Source organism: Desmodus rotundus, chromosome X (assembly GCF_022682495.2).
Source record: "Desmodus rotundus isolate HL8 chromosome X, HLdesRot8A.1, whole genome shotgun sequence".
Lineage (NCBI taxonomy): Eukaryota > Metazoa > Chordata > Mammalia > Chiroptera > Phyllostomidae > Desmodus > Desmodus rotundus.
In genome coordinates this window covers 1,420,621-1,436,712 of record NC_071400.1, presented here as the reverse complement: position 1 = coordinate 1,436,712, position 16,092 = coordinate 1,420,621, and positions in this window count along the sequence as shown.

Here is a 16,092-nt window from a genome sequence, read left to right as displayed (position 1 = left end):
GGTTACTTTATCAGCAACCAAATCACAGCTTTGTCCTTCAACAATGTTTCTTTAGTGCATAACATTGGGGTTTGTTTTGAACTCAACTATTTGGGTTCATCCCAATGCTGATGAACCCAAATAGTTGATCATCCTAGTTTCCTTTTCAGACATGAAACTTTAAGATCTCATCTTTTTGTGGTTCCCTGACATATTGTTTGGCCTGTGCTAATGTTTTCCTTGACTGAAGAAATCCTATTCCTCATCTTATATGTTATTACTTAGTGGGAAAGACTTCTCATAGGGACATTGGGAACCCTTCTATAGCCAGAATATATCCCTATCCCACTGTGCTATTGCCTGTAACTTGTCACATCTCATGGCTGGATCCTGTTTGCTAGATTCGAATCCATTCCGATACAACAATATTCATTTTGTTCTTGATGTTTCCAGCCTTTGGAACTAAATTAGCTCCACATTTTTTTCTATACATAATTTCCACTTTCTCTACTACATTTTTGGCCTCTATACTGTATATCCTGTCCCAGCTTCCACGAGTCTTTACTCTGTTCCAGGTACATTATTAATGAATATTTAATGGTTCCTAATATTTATTATATTGAATTAAATAAAAATTGTACATATTATAGTGCTAACAGTAATGTATCATTATCACAAATGCATAAAAGATACTTGGTGTTATTGATTTGAAAAATTAAATTAGTTTAATGAGTACTAAATAACAAGCCATATTTTATTCTACTTAAAAATTTTTTAAAGATTTTATTTATTTATTTCCAGAGAGAGGGGAAGGGAGGGACAAAGAGAGGGAGAGAAACATCAGTGTGTGGTTGCCTGTCATGGACCCCCTACTGGGGACCTGGCCCACAACACAGTCATGTGCCCTCACTGGGTATCGAACCAGCGACCCTTTGATTTGCAGTCTGGTGCTTAATCCACTGAGCGCTACTAGCCAGGGCAACAAGGCATATTTTGAAATGCAAGCAAAACACCTGAGAAGAGTGTCTTTTTGACATTTAGGGTTTAACTTTATATAGTAATTATTTTTCTTATTTTTATGTCATTGCTGTATATTATATTAATCCTATAATTTCTACTCCAAGCATAATAATATTTAAAGATGGCTCAAAGTGAAAGCATACGAACATTGAAAAAGCTTAAAAGAGCTATCACAAAGAATATAGAAAAAAGGAATGAGGAGAGTAAATGCTATTAAATTTTATTCTCACCATTCTGACATCCAAATGATAAAGAGAAACATATTGGATTATTAAATTTTTATTATCCAGTAATCTATTTTCAAACATTTTGAAATACATATTTAAGAAATTTTGAGGTTATAATTTTTATTGCTGTCTGCTCAACTGAAAATCCACAAATATACTACCCAAAATATTTTCATTCCTTTCCTTATCTATATTAACCATTTTTCTGTTTTTCTGCTTCAAATTTTAGAGGTTCACTAATTTTATCTTATGTTCTCTCTCTTCCTCCCTCCCCACTCCCCCTCTTTCTCGATATTTGACCCTGTATTAGAAAATCGGGGTGCATGCTGTGGTTTAGGAAATACTGCAAATAATAACAAAAAATCGCCATTCTAGTTTACCCACTAGTGCCATCTACTGTAAATATGAGGGAATTGTGTGCTTATGCTCAAAAATGCTTAGAAGCTAGTGAGAAATCTTTTTATCTTCTTTCCAAACTATCCAAACAGATACTTATTACCTGTTTAGTGGAGAGAAATAAATCAAAATGAGGAATTTTTGTAAAAATTAATATATGACCTGTTGTCACCAGTTTTGTTTCCATTAGGGTTTCAATCAACCATCATGTTAAAACTACGTATCATGTGATTTATTGTATTCTCTGCTTTACATAATCAAGTTTTCTCATTGTCTATATGAATACAGAAGGGTTATGCACTTTAAGTAATGTAATAATAGCTGCAATTTATTGAGTATTTATAATGCATTATCATTTAATGCTGTAAGGGAATACTATTATAATCTCTTTTGTATACATGAAAGTGAGTGTCTAGATCCTAAATGAATTTCTCAGGGTCTCCAAGGTAGGAAGTTATGGATCAAATACTAGAATCTAAACCTTTCTGGCACCAAAGCAAATACTCTTAACTACAGTCAAGGTTGTTGAACACAATCTGGTTACTGCTTTTCTCCTCTGATGCAATCTACCTTCATTTGTTATAACCAAGAATATTGAATAACATCCAATTTTTACTCTATTTAAACTGAGGAATAGAAATGCGGGCTTCCTCTACTCTTTTTTAAAAATTTTATTTATTTATTTTAGAGAGAGGGGAAGGGAGGGAGAAAGAAAGGGAGAGAAACATCAGTGTGTGGTTGCCTCTTGCACGTCCCCTATTGGGGACCTGGCCTGCAACCTAGGTACGTGCCCTGACTGGGAATTGAACCAGCAATCTTTGGATTCCCTAGCCAGTGCTCAGTCAACTGAGCCACACCAGGCAGGGTGTTTTTTTTTTTTTTAATTAGGAAACTTTTTTATTCCATTATACCTATTCCTTTTGTCATTCCAAAACATTCCTTCATTTCTACAGAATAGTACAATGAGAACACAACAGAATTTTTTGCTAAACTATTTAGGGAAAATAGAACTTTGAAGTGAAATTTAGTCATGTGCTGAGAAGTGTATTTCAAGAATGGACATAGGAAAGACTGTATTCCCCATTTTTACCATAAACAAAATTTGAAACTGGACTTCTTCATAATTGTAGGCATTAGTAAACTACTTATTGGTATAAGGTATTTCTGTCACTAGAGGTCTTATTGGATGATGACTACACCCATGATAAAAGAATGCCTGACCTCATGTTATAGTAATAATAATAATCTATCATTTAAGCTATTATTTATGGATGCTTACTATTTCTTTGATATAATGCTTTACATGCATTTTCTTCACAACAATCCCATTGGGTGGGTGGTTATTGCTATTGTGCTTATTTTGTAGTGGAATAACAGAGGCTTCTGGAGGTTAGCAAACTTCTCCAAAATCATACAACTAGTAAATGATAGAACTGATATTCTAATATAGATTTGTGTGCCTCCAAAGGTTGTCTTCTTAACCAGTATACACCAGTACACATGAAATGCTTAAGTTCTCAAGCTATGCAGCCTTAGATGGAAAGAAAATGCTGGGTATATTTACTCAGAGTCCCTCACCCTCTCATCCTCACTTTTTGTTTTTAAAGGTAAAACTCCTACCCAAGTACTCTCTAGTGCTGAGGGCAGAGAGGTGATTCTTAGCCTTGTTCAGTAACAATTAGAGATTTCCAGCTGTCCAAAATAGGGTTTCCATGAGTGAGAACAGAAATTACTTCAATATGAAAAAATCATTAAAATATTTACAAATCATTGACTCTATGCCAGAAATTATGGTAATTAAATTTTATGATTATAATAAAAGGCATGGAAACCATACTGCTTTGACATTTCTAAGAAGGAACCCATTACTTGTGCCCATTCAATTTAGGAAGAGTCCAGAGCGGGTGATATTTGGAATGGGTCTCAATTTTTGACAAGGAGAAAAGAGAAGACGTTTGTTAGAGGGACGAAGATGAATAAATGTATATAGGCATGAAAAGAGATGGTCACTTTGGAGAATGATGAGTACTCTGATGTGACTGGATCATAAGAGTCATTGTTACAGAAAGAGAGTTTCACAATATGAAGGTGAAGATATAGCTTTGGGCCAGATGATGTTTTGAATGCTCTGGTAAGGCATTTGGACATTATCCTCTGGGCACTAGGGATCCACTGGAAAATTTTTTAAAGCAGAGGAATGGATAAACCTGATTTGCACTTAAGAAATAAAAACTGCTTGACTTCAAGGTGGAAGATGAATTGGAGAGGGTATGAGTGCGTGCAAAATCAACTATTGCCAACACTCCAGTAAAGAGTTTATGAGACCCTGAAATAAAATAGTAATGGTGGTAGAAAACTCAGAAACATTTTGGAGATCCATTCAATAAGATTTGAAACTGTGAAGGTGGTAAAGGGGATAGAAGAATTAAAGATTATTTTAAGCAATATTCCTAATGACTGAGAAGTACAGGTTGATTAGAATAAAGTGAACCAAGAGTCCACTTTTATTATTCTGAGCTCTCTACCAAATATCAATTATATTGCAAGATAAAAGGGAATTACTCAAATTAGTTGAATTGATTACAGTTAGCCTATATTCACAGCGGATGTCACTGCAGTAATTGAGGAGGGCTTCTGGATCTCAACTTGGTCAAAGAAAATGTAGCTTTGGAAGAGATGAAGATTTTCTCAAGAGATATATTTTCTGTATACAATAAGGACTACAATACATAATTATTCTCTCCCCTTTTTAAAGACTGTATTTTTCAGAAAGGTTTTAGGTTCACAAAAACATTGAATGGAAGGCACAGATATTACCCATATACCCCACATACTGCTTATGTACAGCGTCCTCCACTGTCATCATCCCTTACCAAAGAGATATATTTGTTACAATTGACGAACCTACATTGACACAACATTATAACTGAAGTCCATAGCTCACATTAAAGTTCCTTCTTGATGATGTTCATTCTATATATTTTTACAAATATACAGTGATATATCCTCCATTACAGTATCATGTTGTAACTGAGAAGAGGACCTGGCCCTTAACGGGTCTACCTTGGGCTGTCCTGTCATGTGTGGGTTCTTGACTTTGGGCAAAAAAGATTTCACAATACTAGTCTATGTGACTTATGAGGGTATGTTCTTTATAGCTGGGGACAGTAAAACAAGGAAGGGCCTGGCATAGAAGAAGCAACAGGAGAGCCTAGGCAGGGCTGCCTTGGCTCTCTGGAAATGCTATAGGAAGAAATGAGCATGGGTAGGGCTGCTTTAGCTCACTTAGAAATCAGAGAAGAGAGGGCCTTGGGAACAGGTTCAGGGGTTTTTCTCCAGATGAACACTGCTGCTCATTGCTGCCCTGGTTGCAAGTCTCATGGGGTCCACTGGAGTTTAGTAAATGCATGTCTGTGGGGGAAGAAGAGGGTGGTAGGGGAGGAGAAAGGGACAGGTGTGCTCCCAAGAGGGAGAGGGAGAGTATATTCTGGGTCCTTCATCCTAAAAGTTCCTAAAGGTAGAGATCTTAGGGGAGATCCTAGGGGAGGAGCTCAATAGAGTATCATCAACTTTCCAGGTATGTCCTCTCAGGGTCGTCGTCTCTGATAATTGGTCAGCACCAGAGCAGAGGGGTTATTATTCAGTGCAACTGGTCCTGAGGTCAGGCATGGTGTCTGCTTGTCTAGTTTTGCTGCTTTTGTGGGCCTGGAGCTGAAATACAACTGAGACCTACATGTTACCTCCAGGGAGGTGAACTTTTGCACCCTGCTGTAAAGTGCTTGGCCAGTTTGTTCAGCTATCTGTTTCAGTTTCCCTATTCCACTTGCCAAGTTCTCCTAGCTTCTTACCATCCTGTCTCGTTTCTCCCTCGGAGACTTCCATTCCTAAAATCTTTTAGGGGTGATGAGGGAGGAAGGTTGCTGTCTCTTCAGTAACTGGTTCCCGCTAACAAAGGTTGTGGTCCCTGCCTATGGCCCTTGGAATGTAGGGTATGGAAGTCTCTTCCTGTCTAATCTAAGGGAGAAGAGGGAATGGAACCTGAGAATGGAACAGACAGGCTCTTAGCTAATTCTTCCAAAATAGGAATAGGCTGGAATCCCCAAAGCATTATCATCTTGATATGGAATTGTTGTATCAGACTAAACCATCTAGTCCTGACATCAAGCAACTCCAGTCAAACTGTTGAGTCTCATTTCAGGAAGTGACAATGCAGATGGGATTCTAAAGGGAGGCATATGCTGTGTTAATAAGCAATCAGGTAAAAGAGATCACTGTCAACACTTTATAAAAACAGAAAGAACACAAAGGTTAATAAACGTAGCAACTCACAAACCAGTTTCTGAGTGTTAAAGAATGTCTGTTGAAAAGACTTCCAAATGCAAGGCTTTTGCTGGAATGAAATTAAGCAGGGACAGTCTGATAGATCCTCCTTGTCTGCAGTTTAAATATCCCTGGCGATGTGATTGGCTGACCGGGTAAATTCTGTATGGCTGACACTGCATCAGTAGTTCTCAATAATTCCAAGTCAAAGGATGAGGAAAAAACAAAACATTAATTTGAAAGAAAACTAGAAAAATTAAGGATCTCATTCAGTTTGTAGATGAAAAAGAAAACTTTAACGAGAGCCCAATATCCGCAATTGTATATTATAGATTTTATCGAAACATAATTTTCCCCTCTAAAATCATCCTAATTTTTATCAAAGAGACTGCATTAAGTCCAGTTTCAATTTGGCCCAATTATTTACATAAACACAAGAATATTAACTGATCATATAGGCTCTTTTAAATCTGCTTTGCTGGAATTTCACAAAGAATCTTCAGATTGAGCTTTAGTCAGCCTCTCAGGGCAAAGAAGCCAAGCCACACAGCTGCCATATGGCTTTGCCTGCACTACCTATAAATTTGGGTGGATTCCTCAAGTTCTTTAGATCCCCAGAACATCTTGAGTGTCCTTTCTTGCCATCTTTCAGGAAAGCAACCTTCGTTACTTACCTGGAAAGACTGCCGTGAGCCACATGACAAAGCAAGGTACCAGGCCATTGCTTCAAGGGGCTCTTATCAGCCTCCAAACTCAATCTTAATTCTTTAAGGCTTTCTGGTGACATCCAGAGTCCAGGCATAACTCTTTCAACATTCTAGACAAAGACTTGGCTTAAAAAACCATAATTGAAAACTGGCCAATCTCTGTATTTTCAATCTCCCCCCTTTCTGTCTTCCTGCCTCCCTGTAGTTAGGTCTCACTTATGATTGGAAGCCTGCAGTGACAAGTGGTGGTAGAAAGAAGGATTTGTGTGGATGGCTTGTTTACTATTTCTTTACCTTATTCTCTATGCCTTCCTCCCCTGATTATTTGGCTGCCTCTAGCTTGTGAAAGATGGCTGGGTATTGTAGGAGAGGTGAGGGAAAGAAAATATACGTTATTAGACTTCTCCATTGTAATTTGGCACCTAATGATGTGTCATGTGCTTGAATTCAAACATTTTCTCCCAAGGATATTTTCCTTTGTGAATGAGTGGGACAATTCATTCCCATTAGGGATATTTCAGTGCCTGCCCATTCTCTTGTCTGAGATATAACCCTTTCGCTGACTACGTATCACTTTCTTCTCATTTTATGTTTCTAGCAGTGATGACTTATCTTATTTTCTTAGGAGAGAGTAGTTTTTCCTGGCAGGAATATTGTTAGGTATAACTAATCATCTCTGCAAAAGTAGAGGGAGGCATGGCTTTTCTGTTACTTACCTCTTTAATAAAGGGGATGGTATCAATAAGAAAGTTAGGTGCTGGCCTCACACTCTAAACTATGGAATAATGATTCTGAGTGTGCATGTCTGTGTGTGTGGGTGCATGCATCAAAGTTAAGGAGGTACTTCAAACTGCACATTCCCCCTGGAATACCTGATATGTCCACCTCTACCCCCTTGTTTTCAAATCACTGTTGTGATGAGCCCACATTTTGATAAGATGTGTCATAGTCTTGACTGATTGGGTACAGAGAGGAAGATTTTGATGTATGTGTGGATATACTCAGACCTCTCTTGTTCTGAGAAGTGAAGAGATTGAAAACTCTTACTTTTTCCTTGTGTGCCCTTTCTGTTTTGATTATCTTCTTTTTCATTCTCTCTTTTCTTCTTTCCTTCTCTCACATACACTTGGATAATAATACACTTTTACAACAGTGTACCAATATTGGATCTGTTTGCTGTCAGATTTACTCCTCAATATTTGCTTGATTTTCAGTGTTTGCAGAGGGGCTGACTCCTCTAGGATGTATTTTCAGGCTCCTGTGTCAGCTGACTTCATGGACACATCTTTTTTTTTTTTTTTTTTTTAGAGAGGGGAGGGAGGGAGAAAGAGGAGAGAAACATCAATGTGCAAGAGAAACATTGACTGATTGCCTCCTACAAATGCCAATCCCACACCCAAGGCATGTACCCAGCTGGAATCAAACTAGTGACCTTTCAGCTTATGGAATAACATCCAACCAACTGAGCCACACCAGCTAGGGCTGGACACATCTTATTGTAGGTAGTGATGGGATTTTTGAGAGAGAGAGAGAGAAGGGAGAAACCAGAATATTTCTCTGCCACTTATCTTCCCTGGTGGTATGTCTGGCAGCAGGTGTTCACGTCTGTTGCTCCCACTGAATGTGCCAGCTAATGTTCCAGTTTCCACCAGCTGACTGGCCACTGAGATAAATCTCCATTTCCTTTCTTTGTTCACTTCAGCCTAGGGGGTGGTAGCAGCTCCTTGTTGTTACTGATCTTTCTAATATCTCAACCTTATGTTTCCACTGGCATGTCTATTTCAGTTTGTCATCATCTCCCAAAGGGTCTCCTTGTCTGTACTGACACCACTCATTTAAGATGCAGTCACATTTAACTTCTTTAATTCCTGAAATTTTCTATGATCATTCTCTGGTCATTTATGTCTCTGCTTTGCTTTGCCATGAAACTCATTCCCAATGTTCAGACTATCTCTAACTTTTTCTTCCTCTGGGTTTCAGCTCAGAATTTTTTCTAGGAAGTTTTCTCTGACTTCTTTCTTCTCTTAGTCTGGGTTAAGTGCCTTGATTCTGTACTTCCTCAATCACTAATCACACTATTTTAGAATTGGATTTTTAAATTTGTATCTTCCATTAGTTTGTATCACAAAGGCTAAATCAATATTGGAAGAATTTAGCATTATTTGCCCAATGGCTAGCAGGAAAAACAATTCAATAGATAACTGTTGGTTATACACTTATTTTTAAAGATTTTATTTATTTATTTTTAGACATTGGGGAAGGGAAGGAGAAAGAGAAGGAGAGAAACATCAATGTGTGGTTACCTATCGTGCACCCCCTACAGGGGACATTGCCTGCAACTTAGGCACGTGCCCTGATTGGGAATCAAACTACTTGTTAAATTAACCTCACTTATTATATTCTAAAGATCGTACTTGTTTGTGTTCCTTTTTCTCCCACTAAAGTACAAGCTCCTTGATTGCAGGCAATTAGTGTTACTTCTCAAGTCTACAGCAACTAGTTCTCTCCCTACATAGCAAAACAAGTATATTTGCAGTGCATAGCAAACTCTCAAACGATTTTGAAGTTAACATCAAACCTTGTTTTTGATGAGGAGGAAATAGAAGTTAATAGAGGTCAAGTAAACTTCCCAATATCACAGAACTAGCATCTAACGGGGGGTATAAATTCCAGGTCTCCTGATTCATAGTATATTGCTCTTCTAAATTTACCAAGTCCCTTTGATTTCAGTCTTTTCTCTTATACTATGAATTTAGTTCATAATTACCCTCTTTGTAGATCTAAATTATATAAGTCTTAATGACAATGGATCTTAGAATTAAATACTTTGCCCTATATTTTTTAAAGGAGGTAAATACCTAGCAATAATTACACTTATAGATGATAACTAAAACAAATAAAAACATGCATCCACACAAACCTGATCAAGAATATGTATAGCATCCTCTATTTTCACAGTATCTCAAACTACTAACAACCCAAATGCTCATCAATATAACAATGGATAATTAAATTGTAGTATATTTATAAAATGGGACACCACTTAGCAATAAAAAGGAGTGAACTGCTGATATATATAACATGGATATTTCCTATAGATACTATGCTGATTGAAAGAAGTCAAATAGAAAAGAGTACCATACTTTGCTGTGTATAATATATACTTTTTGCCCAAATTTTTGACAGAAAAATAAGTATGTGCATTGTACATGGGTAGTACTAATTCCATACCTATATAAATGTTTTTAATTATTTTATTTATGCTTATACATTGAAAGTGTAACTAGTCCTGGCTGGTGTAGCTCAGTGGATTGAGTGCTGGCTGTGAACCAAAGGGTCGCCAGTTCAATTCCCAGTCAGGGCACATGTCTGGGTTGCGGGCCAGGTCCCCAATGGGGGATGTGTGAGAGGCAACCACACGTTGATATCTCTCTTCCTCTCTTTCTCCCACCCTTCCTCTCTCTCCAAAAATAAATACATAAAATCTTAAAAAATATATAACTAGAAAGTAACAACATCCTATGTTCAAAAATAAATGTTAAATTTGTTTATAATACAAAAAACAAATATCTAAATATAAATAAATAATTGAATTTTAAAAATAAAAAGATTTTTTCCTGAAAGTTTGGTCCAAAAACATGGGTGTGCTTTATACACAGAGTGCATTACACATGGCAAAAATACAGTATATACTGTATGATTCAATTTATATGATGCTCAAAAACAGACAGAAACTAACTTTTATTGAAATAAAATCAATATGGTGGTTGTCTGTGTGTTAGGGTGTGCATAGACTAAAAAATAAACACAACACAAAGGTTCTATAACTTCCTTTGGATGGTAGTTACAAAGGTGTATATGAATTGCCAAAATTCATCAAGTTGAATGCTTAAGAACTGTGCATTTTATCATCTATAAATCATATACCAATAAAAGGAAAAAATTGGAAGGTATTTTTCCATGGGCAACCTTCCATAAATCCTAAAATCACATTATATGCCTTTTACATAACAGGTTAGACCTAGATAATGAGGTACAGCAATGTTGAATATTCCACGCCTAATACGATTACTTCAGAATTTAATCTAATGGAAACCTGGAAAATAATTACTGAGAATAGTGGTTAGTGTCCAATTAGCAGTCTGATCTAAAAGTAAAGTGAAGAGCTAAATGTTAAGTACAGGAAGATGGTAAATAAAATTGCAAATGGAAAAGTTTACAGGGAAATTAAATTTTAAGTTGTCAGGTTTTTCAGTTATGCCTTAGTCTTTTAAAATTAGATTTATATTTAAAAATTCTTGTTGGTATATCAAAAGGATATGCATTGGTGATTGTGTGTCCAAATTATTCTTTGTTGAAAATGGGTCATTGATTTATCATTAGTTGTCAGGTTGGATGTTGTCTAGGCAGCTAGGAAAAAAATGGGTCATTGATTTACCTAACAGCCTAGGGCTCTCATATTTTAATTACCAATGTTCTCTGAAAATAGTCAAACATATTAACATTCATGCATCTTGTTAGTGAAATACTTATTTACTTATTTTGACATTCCTTCCTTCCTTTCTCCCCTCCACCTTCCCTCCTTGCCTCCCTCCTTCCTTATCTCCCTCCGTCCCTTACCTCTACCTCTGTGTATATATTGTTTATATATTCTTTCAGAAAGGTAATAATGATTATAATTAATAAGAAGAAATTCCAGTAAAGCATTTTCCCACTTTTGCTGTATAATTTCACTGTATTCTGAGTACACGAAAAACATAAAAGAATAATTTTCCTTGGAATCACAAATACTTGTGTTTCCCATAATGTTCAAAGTGTACATTGCTTTAAAGTACCCTCATCACCATCTCACACATATTATTTCATTGAGCGACTATTGCAAGCATTGTTATAGTTAAATGGTGATCTATTATGGTCTATAATTGGAAGCAGAAAATACAAAATATTTATAGGGAAGAGATAAGACTAATAGAATATTTTATAATAATAAAGAATACAAAATGTAGCTTTAAAATGCAAAAGTAGAAAATTCACCATCTTTTTCAACATGCCATGGTATGCCATATATATATAATATATACATATATATTATACACACACATATATTATATATAAATTTAAATATATATATATATATATAATCTGTTAATCTGTTAACTCTATGGACAGTATAATGTGGATGCTTATCATTGAAAATTCAGGCTAAGGAATCACATGGAAATTACATAAAGCCTTTTTTTCTTAGATGATTGGCTTCACTCTCTCCCTTTTTTAAAGATTTTACTTATTCATTTTTAGAGAGAGGAAGGAAGAGAGAAAGAGAAGGAGAGAAACATCCATGTGTGACTGCCTCTCGCACACACCCTACTGGGGACCTGGCCCACAACCGAGGCTTGTGTCTTAGACCAGGAATCGAACCTGCAACCCTTTGGTTTGCAGGCCAGCACTCAATCCACTGAGCCATACCAGCTGGGGCTCATTCTTGCTTTGAAGCCAATAATACAATACATCCCATTTTAATTGCATTTTCCCTGATTGCCATAGACAAAATAAACAGCTAAGTATTAAATGTTTGACGCTCTTCAGTTTGGTAATCTATGTACCAAATGTGCTCTAAAGATTTGATAAAAGAAAACAACAGAAAAGATGACACCAGGCTTTGAACTCATGCCTTACTTTAGGGTAACAAAAAGGAAAGAAGAGCAAGAAGATATGTAACTATTCTGAAGTTCAACTTCTCTGGTGAAATCATAGTGAGTTCATTAGCAACGAGTACATATTAATCATGATGAGACCTGAGTAATTTGATTAACAAGTAAAATAGGCATAATTTGCATGGGATGTAAGTGGGAGTAGAAGTTCCTTGCCCTTTTTAAGAAGCTCTATCCAAAGATATTTGGAAGATAGGAATTGTGGTAAAAATAGTACTAGTACCCTGCTCTTAACTACTAGGCCACTTCGAATAAAGAAAAGGATTTTCCCTGGAGTTTTCAGTACTAGGTGGTTTATGTTTGTCAACCATCGCCCTCTCCCTATGAAAAGCAGGAGCTCTATGTCTCGAGTTTCCCCTGAAAGGCAGCTTGAAATTGTCATCTTAGTTAGGATCCTTGTATGCAGAGACCTTGATAATCTGTGGAGGTTTAAGAATCCTTATTGAATAGTTTTCCACATGGTTCAGGAATTGGAGTGGTCTTGCAGTAAGAAAATAGATTGCTAAGTGGTCAGAATTCAGTTCCCAGTGGTTTTTCCTCTATTGACAGTTGAGACTGGGGATAAAATACTTTTCCATGTCAATCAACGAATTTGCCCCAAGTTCTTCCCTTTTGCTAGCTCTACTAGGCTGTACTGTCATTCTAGGTCATAACAGCCTATCATTTCTGTTCAAGGACTCCAGGGAGCTTTTGGAGTTCCCATTGATCCGTTAAGTACTGGCCAGCAGATCTGAGGGGCAGGGACAGTAAACTGCATTTGTGAGCTGCTGCAGCTGGGGAGGAGACCAAATACCTCAGCAAGCACTGTTGCAGAGCTGGTGATGGCCCCTGGGCTGAGGCTTCTGTGTCCTCTGCTACTTGCGCATCTCTGCTCCCACATTCTAGGAACCTGTGGGGATAGCTTATGGCACTACCAATGCCTGAGGGCAGACGGTGGCAGCTGGGGACTCAGAGGAACGCCGGATGTTGACTCAATGGTGTTTGCTCATGCACTCCTCTTCTCCCTGGACTACCAGCATGTGCAGGTCCCCTCCATGATCACACTGTGGACTTTGTTACCCTCTCTGGCAAAGCTAGGTAAGTGAGGAACTTCTCAAGGTCTCCCAGAGAGTGATGTAACAGTGGGGACTGTCAAGGGCTTTTTCAAGGTGTTAAAAAAAAAAAAGGTGCCTAAAAAAATAGACCAGAGAAAGGCAAGCTGGAATTCATTTGCCTCCTTCTGTCTGCTGAAAGGAGTACTTTCTTAATAGTGTAAGCCCCCTTGCAGTGATTATGTTCAAATGGTCGTGGTCTCAGCAGATGGAGGCAGGAGTAGATTTAGCACCAGACCTTAGACTACAAAGGGTCACCAGTGTTCAAAGGTTGAGAAGACAAGACTTTAAAACTTTAAAAGAGAGAACAGAGAAATCTTATGAGATTTATTGTAGACACATACTGATTTGTATCTTTAATTGTCAGGTACTGAGAAAGTGGGACAAGTTTATTTCTATTTTTGACAAGGTATGCCTTTTTGCCACCACTCAGAATTTAAGGGAAAAAACAAACTAAGAACTAATCCAGCAAAAAAGAAGACCTGTTATATTTTTACTATTTTGCCTTTAGAGACATGCTGAATTGTTAGTTTTATGGCTCTCTGAAGATTTATTCTGTTCTTCATTATTTGTTCTTGAATAATCTGTCTGGCTTTTGCCTTAGTAATATTAAAATCATGAGAGTCCTCGAACAGTTCAAAGTGTTTATCATTGAACGATCATTTTTTTGTAGATTCAAAACCAAAAACAAAGCTATGAAAACACGGAAGAACTTGTAGAATTTCATTTTAAAATTTAACTTTCTCTAAAATAAATCACCTTTAGCATTCCAAATTTAAAGTGACTTTATAGATAAACAAGTTTTGCCATTCCTGAATGTAATATTTAGGAATGACACACATGAAATCTATAGATTCATAGCATGATAAATTATCAGAGCTGGAAAAACCCTTAGAGACAATTCTTATCCAATCTGCTCACTTTATTGATAGGAAATCTAAGGCCTAGGGGGAGAAGATGCTTTGTGAAGTTTATAAACCAAAACTAGAATGTACTTCCACTTTGACTACAAGTACATTCTGTCTTGTGTGATTGTAATTAGCACTTGTAGACGGTTAAGTTTCTTTTAAATTATTTTTGCACTACTAGGGGGTGTTGATTGGAATAAATAGTCTAATTAAATGTTAATATCAGGATCATAGGGTAAAAAGGGACTTTCCAATAGGTCATCCATCCCCATTTGTTTACGTAGGGCTTTATTGAGCCATCACTGAAAGATAATTTTTTGCCATAACCTTAGTAAGAAAATGTAAATATAGGAACAAACAAACAAACAAAACTCCTTCCATATTAACATTCACTCTGCAAATATTTTTTAATACACTGTATGGGTGGGACATTATATTGGGCCCATGGGTTACAGAGATGAATAAGACCCCATCTTTTCTATGAGGAGTTTTTAAATTATTTCAATTAATAGAGGAAAGAAATGATTCTGTAGAAGATAAAGAAGAAGCATGGTGAAGTAGAAAGGGAAGATTATTTCAAACTATTTAATATTTGTGCAAATTTAGGAGCCAGTGCCTAAAGGCAATCAATAAGTATGTATTAGATGAGTAAACTACTTATTTATGCCTCACTTTTATCATTTCTAAAATGGGATAACAATATTTACATTGTTGTATTGGTGTGATAGAATATAATAGGAGAGTACATGTGCAGACACTTTTGAAGTTATTGAGAAATAAAGTCTAGCTTAGGAACCAATGGGATTTCTATTCTGAAAATGTATTTATTATTTATTTGATAAATATCTGTCAAGCTCTCCCTATGTTCCAGCGGTGTGTTAGAGAATAAATTTAAAAACTAGCCTTAAAGCTTTGAGAAATTTGTAGCCCAATTAACGAACACGTATATTAGAAGAGGATTTCAGCAGTGTGTTGGTGAGGACTCAGGTAGAGAGAAGGAAGGAGATAGATCAGATGACTTTCCGTCCTTTGTGTAGCAGAAACAGTTGACGATGCTTAGAGTCATTACTGTTAGGCTTCTTGTAAGCTAGAGCACGCTGGCTGACGTGGCCTATAATGTAGGGCAAAGGTGAAACGATGCAGGTTAAAGCACAGAACTGCTGCCATGTGTGCTGCTAGAGGTGGCTGCATTTCCCTGGTGGAATTAAGAACTCATACCATTCTATGAGGAAAAAAACAAGGTTTATAATTGGGATTGTAGTTTGATAATCCAATGGAATGAATTAATGTAAACCAAGATCTGTCAATCAGGTCAAGTGGCATTTTGGGGTAATTACAGGGACATTGGGCTGAGAGTCAGGAGACTTGGCTGGGTTGTCATCGCATTTCTGTCACATACTGACTGTATAACCATGAAAAGTCACCTTGCTTCTTTGGCCCAGATTTCCTTATAAATAATTAATTATGATTACTTATCAATGAAGAATTAGTTATGATTACTAAAGCCCCTTTTAGGTCTTGTTATTCAAAAGAGACATTTGAATTACAGTTCTCATTTCTATGCTTTTTAAAGCTTCTGATGTCTATCAGCATGATCTTGGGAAGAACAGAAGAATATTGCCAACTGATAAATGTACTAATGCATTGCTTGCATTTTAAAATATATGCCCACATTTGAAAATGATTCAGTAGGCACATGAATAATCTTGTTGTTAACTGCATTTTATTCTAGT